Consider the following 15,556-nt stretch of genomic DNA (forward strand, 5'->3'; position numbering starts at 1 on the left):
TTTTCCAAGTGCCTGTGCCAAAACGCCTTCAGACATAACTTTTATTTTAGCCTGTGAAGGTGCAGCCCCTGTTGTACCAAGTGCTCCAGATGTTGAAGCCCTGCGCTGATGTGTAGTGTCAGTTCGGTACAATCTGCCAGACCTCGTAGTCTTTTCCTGTGTCAGCTCTAATTTCCCTTTATCATTTGCCATAACACTCTCATGAGAGTCCAAGGTCACTCCCACGGCTAGTAGAAATTGTTTTGAATGGAAAATTTCCCAAAGCCCAGTTGTTGTTGCAACAATAGCAATGTTCCTCTAGGGGGACACAGTTACAGTCCAAAGTTTGCAACTTTCTTGAAACAAATATAGTCTTTTAAAGTCCCCCAACTCGCTTGGAAAACAACAGTTTCAATGTAGTTCAATGTTACTTTAAAATCAGGAGAAGTCCAGAAACACTGTATCCCTTTCGCAGAGTCAACTCTCAAGTTCTTAATTTGCAGACAGGCTTTCCACTGGCCGGCTTTCCCTGTATGGGGGCAGCCCATTCCCAGGTTTTAAGCAGCGGATATTAACTTTCTTTCCCCCCTTTTCATGCAGGTGAATATTCTCAGTTCTTTTCCCCCTCCACCCCTGCAATCTGGAGGGGAACCTTCTTAATGTCTAGATTTGCATGTTTTAAAAAGTCTTTCAAAGTTTTGAAGTTTCCGCTTTACAGTCTCTTTGCTTTGATCTGTTTACAATTCGGGAAGGCAGACTTCCTGTTTATGCCTTCCCGTTTCGGCATCCAATTTAGTCCAGATTTCTCTAATTTTTCTCCAATTAGTTCAATAGACCTACTCACGGGTAGTTGCTTTTTGTATCCAAATGTCCCAGGAAAAAGTCAGCGCTCTCCGATAACGGCTGTGCGACTTCGCTCCGCGGAAGAAGCAGTCAACTCTCAGCACCGCACCTCAGCCCCCTTCCTGCTCCAGCGCCCTTAAGTGGGTTCCTTTGCAATTTTGGGGGGGCGCAAATGGTGCCCGCCGAGTCCCCATGCTCGCAGGCTTCCTCCGCCTGCGATTTTTGAAGGGTCCCCGCTTCGCCGCAGCGGCAAGACCCGGTCCCACGGAGCTGATCCCTCCGAGCTCAGAGGGAATCTGCCATTAATCGTTGGCGCTGACCCGGAAGTCTGAGCAATTTCCAGCCTTTCAGCTTAGCTTTTGCTTTGGCTTGCTTTTGTCTCATGCCTTGGAAGCTTACTAGCTCATAAATATTCTTTAAAAAGTACTCACGTCTTGTCGCTTAGCAACGGAACTTGGCAGGCGATGGCAGACTTTATCAGTTTCCCCGGAATGCGAAGTATGTGGCTCTCTCTGTGCTGTTTTTAATCCAAAAAGCAGCTTTTCAGTGAACCGAAGAATGCTTCAATTCGCGTTCACCATCCAGCCATAAATCAGCATACCTTCAGGGGGCCCGTGGAACGTAGCTTATCAGCAACACACATCTCCACCGGTGCTCAGCCGTCCTCAGCCGTTACTTTGCAGCTTCCATCCGCTTGCTACCACATGTTGGAATACCAGCCCCATCTGGAGAGGCTGTCCCCTCTCCCTGCTCCCGGAGCTGGCTTACTGGTGATCTGCCTCTGGCTGCGTTCCCAGACAGACCAGGGAGATCTTGATATAGGCAACATCTCCCAGCATGGGAAAATGCACACCCACTTCTCCCCCTTCTGCAGGGGAAAGAAGAGTAGGCAGAAATGTATTTACATGATGTTTATTTCTGACATTACAGCTCTACAGAAAACGTGTCCGGTCACTTCAGTTTCCATCCAGCAAGTGACAAAGACTTCCTGTACATACGCAAGAGGAAGGTCTCAAATTACACACTGGACACAGACTCACAAAGCCTGTGAACTTCCGGGAATTTACTTTCCTACAGCTAGCCATATCACATGATGTCAACAAGCTGACTGTCTGCAGCCGCGATGTTCTCATATTGTAACAAGAGAGCGAGTGCACTTGTATGAGGCTGGTAAAATATGTCTCAATGTGCAGTGTGTTGGTATGTGAATAGAGGTTTGGAGAGGATGTATTTATTAGATATTATCTTTCCTTCCTCAGGTTTATGAGTTTAGCAGAGTGCCATCCCTTTGCAGCTTAAAAGGAAGCTTAGATAGGCTACTTTTAGCCTTTTAGTTTAAGTAATCCAGGGTGCTTTAAGGCAGACTGGATATTCCTTGCATTATCCACTTTTATCACCCTTAAAACAATAAAGACACAAACAGTTTTGTAAAAAATAAAAATAACATTTAATCATTCAGAATCAGGGCTGTAGCTAGTGGGTGGCGCAGGCGATTTGAGGGGTGGCGCAAAATCAGCTTAAAAATATGTCCATAAATATAAATATCGATTATTGCCTCATAAGAAATGGTTTTAAATAGAGGGTGAATTGAATGGGTGGAGGGAGTGGAGGAGAGGCGGAAGGAAGACCTAACTTGTCCGTGGCTGGGGGCGCAATCTGGACGGTTTTGCCAGGGACACAAGATCACCTAGCTATGGCTCTATTCAGAATAATTGTTGAAGAGTAACAGATGTGGCAGCTTTGTTCAGGTAGGCTTAAAATGGTAATTAAGTTACAATGCATACTTAAGAGAAGCTTAAAATGGAGTCTGAGCATGTAGCTTAGGAAGAGACAAAAAGGAGGATGTGCCCATGCAGGTAAGGTAAAGGTAAAGGGACCCCTGACCATTAGGTCCAGTCTTGACCAACTCTGGGGTTGCGGTGCTCATCTTGCTTTATTGGCTGAGGGAGCCGGCGTACAGCTTCCGGGTCATGTGGCCAGCATGACCAAGCTGCTTCTGGCGAACCAGAGCAGCGCACGGAAATGCTGTTTACCTTCCCGCCGGAGCGGTACCTATTGATCTACTTGCACTTTGACGTGCTTTTGAACTGCTAGGTTGGCAGGAGCAGGGACCAAACAACAGGAGCTCACCCCGTCGCGGGGATTCGAACCGCTGACCTTCTGATCGGCAAGCCCTAGGCTCAGTGGTTTAAACCACAGTGCCATCCGCTTCCCCACCCATGCAGGTAAGAGACTATATATAGCTACTTCCTCCCTGTCAGGGCACAGTGGGAGTGTCTCACAGAGTTCTCTCTAGCAAACTTACAGGAAAACTCTGTGAGCTTCAGCTCCTATCATGTGCCTACCTAGCACAGGGGTATAGTGTGGGGAGGGCCATAGCCCTGGGCGCATGATTTTGAGGGGGCATGAACCAGGATCTCAAGGATCCCCACCCTACCTGCTGCCGGGGGTCTCTGGGCCCCAGAGCCCAGCCTGGCCTTGCTGCTGATCCCCCAGCCCTCTCACCACCCAGCCAGAGTTGGGGGGATGTGCCTGCCAAGGGTTGTGTCGGCTAGATATGCTCCCCTGAGTGCTGCGGTGCAGCACAGCACAGTGCAGCATGGCTGTGTGAAGCCTCTGCGCCCCATGCCCACCTGCCTGGCACTGGTGGCAAGGCTTGGGCTGGCACAGCAGGGTTTTTTTACCCTCCATGTATGTGCACATGCACACCCTGGGCACCAAAGGAGGACATAACACCCATGATCCAGCAAAACATGAACTGTTGGTTTTGACTGCACTCTGCCACACAGAAAACTATAGCTAGCAAATTAGTAGCTGGTTGTTGTTGTTGTTTAAATCAAGTGTTATTTCCAGGTAGTTTATAAGGGCAGCCTCATGCACAACACATTACAATAGTCGTATCCGAAGCTTACCATGGCACAAATAACAGTGGTGAGGTGATAGCAATCTAGAAGAGTTGCTGCACCATTGGCAGTGACAGGGTGGGCGGTATTTCCACAGGCCCCGTTTGATGGCAGTTGAGTTGCTGCTGCATTCTGGGACAGTGAAGGGGCAGTGCAGTGATGTTGGGGCACTTGAGGTGCCCCGGCTGCTGGAAGAGCTGGTCTGTGGCATCGCCTCTCCTTACTAGCAGCTCCTGTGCAGTTTAATCTGGTGGAAGTCACTCTATGCCATGGAGACCATTTGGAACCTTAGTGACAAAGAAGGATCAAGAAGCATCTCCAGGTAGCAAACGTGATCCCTCAGGGGCAGCTTAAACCCATCAGCAAGGTAAAAGGACAGCTTCCTTCTCTTACATCCTGATCTAAATGAAGTGGCTTGTTGCTAATGAAGAATGGAAAAGACCTGGTTATTATCCATTAAAAGAGGCCTGAAGTTTTGCAGTAAAGCAGAAGATGTAAAAAGGATTGGCAGAAATATTATAAAGTGAAGTAATTCCTTTTAAAACTAAACTTTCTTTCAAGAACACATCAAAATCAAAGTATTTCCTGAAGGACAATGGGATATCCAACAGGTATGACACATGGGTCTTAGCATGCTTAGCTTATCCCAGCCACCCCCAAACTTGGCCCTCCAGATGTTTTGGGACTACAGCTCCCATCATCCCTAGCTAACAGGACCATTGGTCAGGGATGATAGGAATTGTAGGCCCAAAACATCTGGAGGGCCTAGTTTGGGGGTGTCTGGCTTATCCTTCCCCCCTTCTCTCACTCACCCGCTCCCACCAGCGCTCCAATAATCAGGCAATCCATCTGAAGAATTATCAAAGCAAGGGGAAACAAAAGCTATAAGATGAACATTTTTTCTCTGGGTGGTGGTTTTGTACAACCCTAACTGTGGTGGTCATTGGAATTTTGCAAAAGCGATATAGCAGGTGTGGGAATCCTTTGGCCCGCTAGATGTGGCTGAACTACAACCCCCATAATCTCTGACCATTGACCATGCTTGCTGGGGCTGATGGGAGTTGTAGTTCAGCACCATCTGAATGACAAACGGTCCCCACACCTGTGATATAGGAAGCAAATTTGGGACTATCTCCACACTGGGGCTCAGAGGGCTGAGGGCAATTTTCATCTCCTTGACTATGAAGTCAACTAATACATCTTTGGAATAATTAAGTAGGTCTCTGTAAAAAATGTGTGCAACTAATTAGCCATGTCTTAGAAATAAAATGGAAAATTAGTATGATGTGTGGCATAAATAAACTACAGAAATGTTTCAATATGCTCTAAATTGTGAAATTTAGCAACAAGTATGCAAACGTTAAGAAGTGCTGCAGAGAGTCAGTGTGTGAGTGTTAATGGATGCCTGCAGCAAAGATAACAAAAGGTACAGAGCAAGTGTGAGGACAACAACTATAGCGAGATCTAAGCCATTAATGCAAGTGAATTTCATTACTGGAAGGTTAACAAATGTCAGGGAGAGCGGGAGGAAATAGCAGAGAGTAACGATGCTGCATACAAAGCCAAAGAAATTGTGTTTCAGAGAGGCAGATAGTCAAGAGAGCCACATCTCTAGGTAACAGTCATCTGGAAGTATAAAATGTAATCATTGTTTTGGCTGTAGTGTGTGTGTGTGTGTGTGTGTGTGTATGCTTCCACCTTGTAACGAAGCACACAATTCTTGGCCAACTGCAGAGATGCTAAAAGGAGCCTCCAAAGCATAATTGTTTTGCTGTATATTAGTTCTATAGGCTAACAATGCAAGGAGTGTTCAGTTCATCTAGCCCAGACCCCGCTACTCTACATAAATGATAACATGTAGAAAGAGCTACAAAACTGATGTGGTGAAGTAGTCACCACGGCAAAGAAATAGAAATATACCTATATTGCGCTACCAGTATTGTAGCCATCTTCACTGTGGAAATATACATCTTGGCATGCCCAACCTATACTGCCTCAAATGGTTACAATTTCCAGGCTTTGAAACATTCCAACACATTTCATGTACTGTAATATTCCACATAAATTTCTATGGGATAAATCAGCCTCATATAACCAACATGGTTAAGTCTAATTAATGCATGAAGAGGTTAATACCATAGAGCAAGCGATCCTAGCAGGCTAGATAGGTCACTTCCCCTTGCTTTGGGGGAAGAGTTATCAAACACTGTTATCTCTCATTTCTACCATGTGAACCCTACCAGTAAGGAGATCTAAACTGGATGCTCCAAGCTTAGACCACAAGGCCTAAGCCAGCCATCTTTGTATTTCTATACAAATAATTTAGACACTCTTACCATTTTGGAACCTAAGTTATACTGCCTGTCTTTTCTTGCTGCTTTTTGGAAAAGCACATGAACCTGACCTTTGAAGAGTTTGTAAGTAAACCATTCTTAACTTACCAAACATGGTCTCTTTCTTGTGGGATGTATCAACACTGTAGCAGTCAAATAAAACAGAGTGGACAAATAGGGGAATGTTGCTCCAGACAGGGAGGACTTCCTGTGATACCTGCTCTGGAGCATCCTCCCCCTGCGTGTGACTAGGTAGGTGGGCATGACCCTGCCAGACCCTATAAAAGGGCCAGTCACTCAGCCATCTTCCTCTTTTGCTCCTTGCCTCTCTTTTGGACTCTGGTCCTTTGGATCTTTTCCCAACTTCCTCTCTGCTGGCTCATAGCCAGCAGCACATGGCTTATCATTACAGAGGATGAAAGCCACAAGATAGAAAGTCTGAGGCCGAGCTCAGACTTCTTTTCTCGACAAATGTAACTGTAACTGCACGATAAAGCCTGCCTTCAGGACAATACTGTGAACTGAATGTAAGTAAACTTTACCATTACTTTTAAAGAAGACTGTCGTGTTATTATTATTATTAAGAGGGAAATAAAGGGGAAATTTACCAGGAACAATCTAATCTGGACAAGCCAGACTGGATTGCTTAACTTAAATGATTCTAAAAAAATCCATCAACTTGCTTCTAGCAAAGTGCAAGGAAATGTGCTCTGCTACTTGCTCACTAGCGTGAGTGAGGAGGGATAATATTTAATCAATATAGCCTCTCCTACTTTCCACAACATTCCCACATTTCTATGCTAAGGGAAGTGGGGAACTTTGGAAGCAACTTAGAAGGGGATATTTTAAAGGGATCAGGCTATATTTCCCCACTTTGCTGCAAGTTTTGTGATTTTGTGATTTCAAATCTCTTCTGGAGTTCTCCCACCAAAAGTACTTGCCCCAAACGAGGGAAAAATTCTTTTTTATTTAACCAATATTTTATCATTTTACCAAAACCAACAATTTCTACATTTGATCTTTGGTTACCACTAGCCGCCTCATGTCAAACTTACAAATTTAAATGCATTTATATAAATTTGTAATTTTGATCTTTTGTTCCCTCTTGCCTTCTGGGCTTTCTTCCTGAGAGGATAACAGCACGTGTTGACCTTTGTTTCACCCTGCCTAAGAACCTCAAGTCTGCTTTGCCTTTGTGTCAGTTTCACAGTTGGGTTTGAATGAGTAGAGAGTCTGGTCTTTTGAATAAGTCTCCAGCTTCCAATCGCCAGCTTCCTGTTTTTAGTTTGAATCCATTTCCCAACTTTCAGTGGCATGAACATTGTTGTATACAGGGCTTTTTTTCATCCGGAACTCACTGGAATTCCGTTCCGGCCCCTCTCAGGTGGGCACCATTGCCATTCTAAGAGAATGAGGTAAGTTATGGCACCTCTTTTTCTAGAAAAAATAGCACTGGTTGTATATATGCATTTCTGTGGCTACTGCAACTCCAGTTTTCAGGATCTAGCAACCTCCTCTCCTCTCCTCAGAACACAACACCATCAAAGAGATGAACCTCAGACTCTAGTTCCAATGGATTCTGATCTCCTGGACAGATGATCCCGACTTGAGATAACGATTGAAGGAGCAGCCATCACAGGGCCCTGAAGGTAGATTCACACCACACACACCACCACAAATGACTTGTGAAGCTAATGGGAATTTCCAAAGTAGTTTGTGGTATGTCAGGATGACCTGCTGTTCAGTTTCTTTTAAAAATTACCTTGCAGGCAAAACCCACCAGGTTTGCTAAAGTAGTTTTTTGGATCCATGCCAAAGCATAGTTTCACATGGTCTTGCCTGTTAATACTGAAGGAAGGGTAGGTAGAATGTGGATTTCCAATTGGACCATTGGGCTTATTTCTAGTCTGACTGGGGGAAAGTAATAAACACTAAGTGGAGTTAGCAATGCCTCATTTAGGGAAGTACTAGAGATCACATCTTAACATTCTTAAAACATAGGCCTTATGGTACTAAACGGGACCTCAAATTTTTAAAGCACAGATCACTTAAAATTTTCCTTCCCCATGAGTAACTGAATGAAAAATATTTTCCGTCCAATAAATTAAATCTTCGGTTGTCTTGTGCTTGAATCCCTTTGTTTAAAAGCAGGAGAAAATTCTTTCATAAGAAACTTTCAGTAGTGGGTCAGATTATTCTATGCAAATCTCCAAGCAGCATTAATACAAATCAAGATGCCGAATACGGCCTGTGAGCCAAAGTTTTACATCAAAGTGAGAGACCTGTACAAACAGGAGAGCCCAGTAATGAGTAGCAGGAGGGGATCCACATTTTAAAGACTCAAAAAACTTGATCTGGTTAAGATAAAAGCTTACTGCAGGGGGATGTGAAGACAACCCCCCCTGCTATAGATTTAAGGGCCCTTATCTCCAAAAGTGGGGTCTATAGATAATGCTGTTCTGCTTCCCTGTCTCCCCTTGCCTCACACATGCACTTTCTCCTCAGACAGTATGCATACAAGATTTCATTCCTTACAGGTGCCAGGTGGATTCTGCTCAGCAGAATGCAAACAGTTCCCAGTTTCCCTGCATACTAAATGTGCAATGAGTTTATGAAATCCCCTGTAAATCTGAAGCTGCCATTGATCACCATAATGCTTTGCATTTATATAGCATTGTTCACAAACTTCACATACATTATCTCAGAACCTTACCAAACTTGTAATTAGCGTCATCCATTCCCCCTCAAAGCATTAATAGCAGGCATGCTCCCCACAATTTTTACTGGGATCACAGGACTTTGGAAAGGGGAGGTTTAACTCTTTCCTTCCCCCAGCATAGTTCCAATGAAAATAGCCCTTCACACTAGCTGGCTGACTTGGAAAGGAAGCTTCCATTGGCAAGGATGAAATTTTTGTCAAGACAGAGGCATGGGAGTAGCTGGGGCAATTGTCCCTCCTAGATCCACAAACATTATTGGAAACCATTGAAAGTACTCAACTGGCTGCCCCTCCAAATCCTAGCTGTGCCCATGGACAGAGGTGGGGAGAAAAATGTTAAATTTCCCCTTCCTTTGTGCTCTGGTCTCTACAATATTTGCCCCCTACTGATACTAATGTTTTTCTAAAATAAAAAGGACATTGTTGCTTATGATGTAAATATTGTCAGTTCTACCTTGACCCTCAGTATCCCTTACAATAGCCAAGCAAGCTGGAATAGTATTATGATCCTCCTATGGCAGAGTGGTCAGGTAGACTGGGGGCTGAAGGAATAATTCAGGAAGCTCCCCCTTTTTTAAAATTTTCATATAACTTTTATTTTGACATATATATATTACAGAAACTACCATTTAACATTTACTTAGTGCCAGTCGTGTGCCAGGCACTTCACAGTTCAGAAGTACATGGAAGGCATGGCTTTCCAGTAAAACAACCCAGTGCATTCCCCACGAATACCCCATGCAAGGAATGCTGGAGGGCTCATTTGGGGAATGTGATAAGAGACACCTTCGATGTATCTCCAAAGGCAGTAGCACCACATGCCCCCATGGAGGGGTCAGATCTTGGTGGAGGTAGAAAGGCACAATTGCTTTTTGCTCGGTGCATGATGTGATGCACGCAAGAAACCTTATATACCCAGATCCAATAGAAGGGCCCCCCTTTCTTGGCCTTTTGAGACCAGAACAACAATCCCTGCTAGATGTCTGTGTTGTATGAAACACTACAAAGGGACATCTTTCCAAATCCCAAAGCAGTCTGTGTATACAGCAGGAGAAGTGCCTTTGAAGTCCTGGCAGGGGGAGCCTTGAAGCAGGACCAGTTCCTGGTTCTTCCATACCTCAATTTCTTGACCGCTTTTGTTAGTTCTCTTCCTTTTGCTGAAGGTGTTCCCTGGGGGAGTTGGTTTTTGGATCTCATTCCAGCTCCAGCTAACAGCTCGAAATAACATGTGTGGCTTCTGCTTGGATGCCTGTGTAGCTAAATGTACACTTTACACTCCGATTGATCTCTCTCTCTCTCCTCTGCAGCCATTACACCATTTACAACTTAAATGAGACGAGTGCTAGACTGGTCACTGCATGATAGTCCACTGTATGCTTAACAAAGCACCTGTCATTCTGTTGGATGGGGGATATTGAGAGATCTCTTTACTGTAAACCCCCCGCCATTAGACTCACTGTCTGAGGAGGCCAGGACACCCAGTGTCAAGAGCAAAAAGCAAATTTTCAGTGAAATGCTTGGAGTGAGGTGGTTTCTTCTACATAGTTACAGGTAGAGAAGGAAGGATAAGTAACAAGTAAAGATTCATACTGAAAAATGCTTAATAGTATCTCTGTTAAGTGCTTGTGTCCCCTCCTTCCTTCCACTTATAGATAGCTCTCAAAATCATGCAGTAGGATGAAGTCAAATGAGCCCCTAGGAACTATATTTGTGTTTTTCTCTGTAATCTCTATGTTTATTTAAATGTTTCTGTTGTAGTTATTTTCTGAAACTCATTTTTTATTTGCAACATCCCCTAGCAAATAACTCTCCTTACACTATAATTTCAGGATCAACAATAATGTTGACAATGGAGGGGGAAAAATCACATCTGTGAGAAAGGAAGAGAGAGAAATATATCCATGCAACCGCTTCTAATATTTAGAAAAAGAATAACTTACATAAATATAGTTATTGAAAATCAAATTGGTAATACTTTTTTATTTTTTGGCCCAATTTTGCAGCAAAGGCTTGAAGTACAAAAGGTATGCAAAACATCATACAGATTAATATTAAATGTGTAAGTTAACACAGAAGCAACTAGAGCTCCTCAAGGATAAGAGAGTAGGTATGCAGTCTAATTCACTAAAAACATAAAAACAAAGAAAAACAAAAGTCTTTTTTCTTTAAGGCAGGAATGGAGAATGATGAGGGAGGAAAGTGAATGGAGCAAGGAAGAAATGTGAGCGCAAAGCCTTCTGCAGTTCAGATCATGGGCAAGAGTGATTTGTCCCTCCCCTGGACGCCCTCGGAAGGAGACAACAGAGAGAAAAGAGGGTGTTTAAGGGGGGCAGGGAGAGAGAGACATGATGGCCCCATGAATGTTTGGCTGTGGCCCTGCCCACCATTGCCAGGCAAGGTGCCCAACAGAGTACTCCAAGGGAGCACAGCCCTTGATGGGGATTAACACTAACCAGCTAAGCTATCCAAGATGACTTGGATATCAACGGAGAGAAAGGCCTTGCTTGCTATTTTTGTTGGCTGGTACTTTCAGCAAAAAGGAGAGTGAGAACGTCCTCACAGGTTCAGGAAGCCATAACAACGGTGCAGGCATGACCCAAACGGTGTCCTGTGTTGAGACAATGGCAAGAAGATGGCACAGATGGACACAAGTTCAAAGAAGATGTACTAGGAAAGAATGTGCTGACTAGATAGTTTGTGAAACTTCAGACAAGCATCAAAGGACCCCCAAATGGACTATGCAGGGACACTCCAGTTGGGTTAAAGGATACTGTAAATGTGACAGTAATTGGGACAGGTGGACATTTCACATTCAATTGGTGGATAATTTAATCACTCCACCGTTGTGACTCCATCTCTGAATGGAACAAAATTATCTAAGTCCATGTAGCAGAGGCTGAGAGGCAGTTCTTTGCCTCACCTCCAGCGCCTTCACTTTGCTCCTGATTCTTCACTGAAACCAAAGGATCTTGGTAACTATGGACTCAGACTTAGGGCTTAGCTTAATTTATGGGCATAATAATTACTTGCTGAACTTATTTTAGTGCCTAATTCTACTGAACACCTTAAATACTTTGAAATACTTTTTGAATTCTGGTAATTCTGCTGGATGGTTGCATTTTGTTTCTCATACTGTTTCAGAAAGCGTAGATTTGACAGATACAGATTCAAATGTGAATGGAATCAAATTTATCCCCTACCCCTATTAATAAATTGCAACCACACAGGACACTTGCTCTGTACTCACAGGGGGAAGGGAAGATTGGGAAAGGCCTTTGAAGATTTTGCTCATGTCTTGGCACCATGGATGTTTCCCTTGAACTTCATTCCGCCATTCATAAGCGCTACATTATTTTCTGAAGGACATCAGAGGTAATTTTGTATTCAGAACTGTGAATGTTTGCAAAACTGTAAAAGAAGAGAGTGAAGATGCAGGGCAGTTACACAACAGCCTGCCACAACTGTAGCATCTCTTTTGACATGTAATATCTGGGTATGTCTCTGTGTCGCTGTTTTTTTTTTTATAAAAAAAAACCTTAAGTTGAGAAGCTTTAAATGTGTTCATAACTACAGAAAGAAAAACCAGCATGTAAGTGAGGTGGTGAGTGTCAAGTGACTAAACATTTTAACATTTTTATTATGCTAAATGCCAGCACACAATGAATAAGTCAAGGTTTTCAATATAATGTACAAGTTTCTTGTACATTGTATAATGAGCTCTCTCAAGCTAATAGAAAAATGATCAAGTGGTAGAATATTTTACTTCAATGCCTATTCTGGACTCCTGCTAAAGCAGGCTGCAATCAGGTTTGCTTATAGCAAAACTTGGGGCCCATTATACAATGTACAAGAAACTTGTACATTATATTCTGTCCCTTTTTTCTCTCACTAGAGCTGAAACGAATCTTTCCTCCTGCCCAGTGACATTCAGACCTGAACACAGGACTTCTACGAGTTACAGAGAATTCTGGGGTGGGTGTTCTACAATGTGCACTGTTATGTACTGAGTTGAATAGGATCCAAAATGCAGCAGTCTGATTGGTCCTAGCACAATATGATCCAAAATGCAGCAGTCTGATTGGTCCTAGAACAATAGGATTCAGAATGCAGCGGTCTGATTGGCCCTAGAACAATGCAGCAGTATGATTGGTCCGCAGGAGCCACCCAATCCAGCTCCAGGTGGAAGTTAATCCACAACCTGATTGGCCTACAGGAGAATCCTGGAATTAGCCAATCACGTGGGGCCCATTGTGTAAATAATGTATATAAAGCAGATATTATGGGAGAACTTCCATTCCTCCTCACCACTATGAGCTGAATAAAGAGCAAGAAATCCACTCTTGACTCTGAGTATATTTCATGCACTCAGGTCACTTGAGCCACTATCAGACACCCATTCACCTATTGTGAAATGGGGTGTGGCCTTGAGGTCAAATCCAACTTTGCCTGTGGTTGAGGGCTGGATCTCCCTATGCCTGTTTTCACTACAGAATAGCTCAGAGTTTGCCTGAAGAAGTTGGGCGAGGACAGAGGGCATCTAACCTTACTCCAAACCAGCGCCTTTGACTGCTGTTCATCATGCTGCTAAACGGCTTCAGATGGTTGGTCTTAGCTGGTGTTCGATGAGCACTTTACGTAGGCATTGGACCACAGGCTGCCTGAAATCACACTTTGATGACATACTTACTTGGCAAGCTCAGGTCCCTTTTCACTTTCCCAAACCCATTTCTGAAGCTACCTCTCTCTTTCATTCTGCAGTACCGCTTTGCTTGCACCCCTGTTTTCACCCTCATCTTCCCTCTCCTTTCACCCTCATCTTCCCCCCTTCCACACAGACCAAGCCCATGATAGCTTCCTGCATCTCCCCCCCCCGCACATTAAAACTACTTAGCACACTTTTCACATTCCATCCAATTTTGAAGCCACCCCCCCCTCTTATAGGCCCAGGTATGAGGGGCAGAGCATGAAGGTGGCTTCACAGAGCGGGATATTGCAAGGGAAACCGCTGCTCCCGAATCCCTCTGCTACCAGTGCTGCTTTCAACATTGGGCTGCTGGTGGCAGATGGACTTAGGAGCAGCAGTGGTTTCACCCATGATATATTGCTGGGTGAAGTTGCCATGCTCTCCCCTCATACTGCAGAGGGAGGAGCAAGCTATATCACTGGGCACATTCAGCTTGTCCCTTGGCTTCTTTAAACTGCTCCACTGAGGCATGGGCAGCTGCGCACTCCTCAGCAGAGCAGTTTAAAGTAGCCCCCCCACCTCTGGCTAGCACAAGCCAGAGGTGGGGGGGGGCGGGCTCTGTTAAACTGCTCCCACCCCCCAGGCGAGCTAGCCCCGACACCTTGTGTTCGTTCTGGAGAGGCATTGGGGCTCACTCAGCTGGGGGACAGGAGCAATTTAATGCTCAGCTGAGGGGGGGGGAGACTTGGTGCCTCCCAGCTGAACAGCGCAAGAAAGCCCTGGTAAGGAGCTGGGGTTGAGGCAGCCTGTTCCCTTCACGGACCAAGCGCCCAGCACTGGAACCAACTGCATTAGCTCCAGCCCTGTGAGGCGTTGAGGTGAACCCTAAATGAGAGCGGTGACAGTTTCACCCCTGTGCTTTGCGGGACTGGGGCCAATGCAGCATGTTTCAACATCACGGTGTATTGCCAGATCACAATGTTTGGCTGGTGATACGTCATGATGTTGACAACCCGACACAGCCCAGCCCTACTCTCTTATTCAAACGACCCCATTTCCACACTTCTTCCTCCCTCCTGTTCTGCAGGATCTTTTGCACACAGACCCTGTGTTGCTCTATCTTTAAGATGAGGTTTGAATCCCCACTACAGGGTGAGCTCCCGTTGCTCGGTCCCTGCTCCTGCCCACCTAGCAGTTTGAAAGCACGTCAAAGTGCAAGTAGATAAATAGGTACCACTCCAGCAGGAAGGTAACCGGCGTTTCCGTGCGCTGCTCTGGTTCACCAGAAGCGGCTTAGCCATGCTGCCCACATGACCTGGAAGCTGTATGCTGGCTCCCTCGGCCAATAAAGCGAGATGCGCACCACAGCCCCAGAGTCGTCTGCGACTGGACCTAACGGTCAGGGGTCCCTTTACCTTTTAGGTTCAGTTGATGGATATTGTAACCTTGCCTTCTCTTTTGTTTCCCTACCCCAGACTGACTTCATGCAAATCCAGGATTGTGACGAGGCACTGCAAATCCTGCAGTGGGGGCTGTACTCTGACTTCACATGATGACACTCGTACATTTTTATTACAGTGGTACCTTGGTTCTCAAACGCCTTGGTTCCCGAACAGCGAAAAACCGGAAGTAAGTGTTCCAGTTTTCGAACATTTTTTGGAAGCTGAACGTCTGATATGGCTGTCGGCTATTGTTTCTGGGCTGCCTGCACCAATCAGAAGCTGCGCTTTGGTTTTGAAACATTTTGGAAGTCAAATGTACAGTACATTGATTATTGCTTTCATTTTATTGATCAATGGTCTCTTTAGATAGTAAAATTCATGTTAAATTGCTGTTTTAGGGGTTGTTTTTAAAAGCCTGGAATGGATTAATCCATTTTGCATTACAGTCATACCTCAGGTTACAGACGCTTCAGGTTGCGTGTTTTCGGGTTGTGCACCGTGCCGAACCCGGAAGTACCGGAACGGGTTATTTCCAGGTTTTGGCGCTCGTGTATGCGCAGAAGTGCCAAATTGTGACCTGCGCCTGTGCAGACGCGGTGCTGCGGGTTGCGAACGTGCCTCCTGCATGGATCACATTTGCAACCCGAGCATCC

The 15,556-nt window shown here is 44.9% G+C and overlaps 1 long non-coding RNA gene across 1 annotated transcript in view; it reads left to right on the forward strand.

Moving 5' to 3' along the window:
• LOC309373640 overlaps window positions 1-15,199 on the forward strand; it is a 47,641-nt gene extending 32,442 nt beyond the window's left edge. Inside the window, exons 2-3 of the long non-coding RNA XR_014170120.1 lie at window positions 12,670-12,749; window positions 14,937-15,199. This is a non-coding gene — a long non-coding RNA (uncharacterized lncRNA). The remainder of the gene's footprint in view (window positions 1-12,669; window positions 12,750-14,936) is intronic.
• Window positions 15,200-15,556: the final 357 nt, after the last annotated feature.

Source organism: Podarcis melisellensis (genome assembly GCF_964234715.1).
Source record: "Podarcis melisellensis genome assembly, chromosome: 7".
Lineage (NCBI taxonomy): Eukaryota > Metazoa > Chordata > Lepidosauria > Squamata > Lacertidae > Podarcis > Podarcis melisellensis.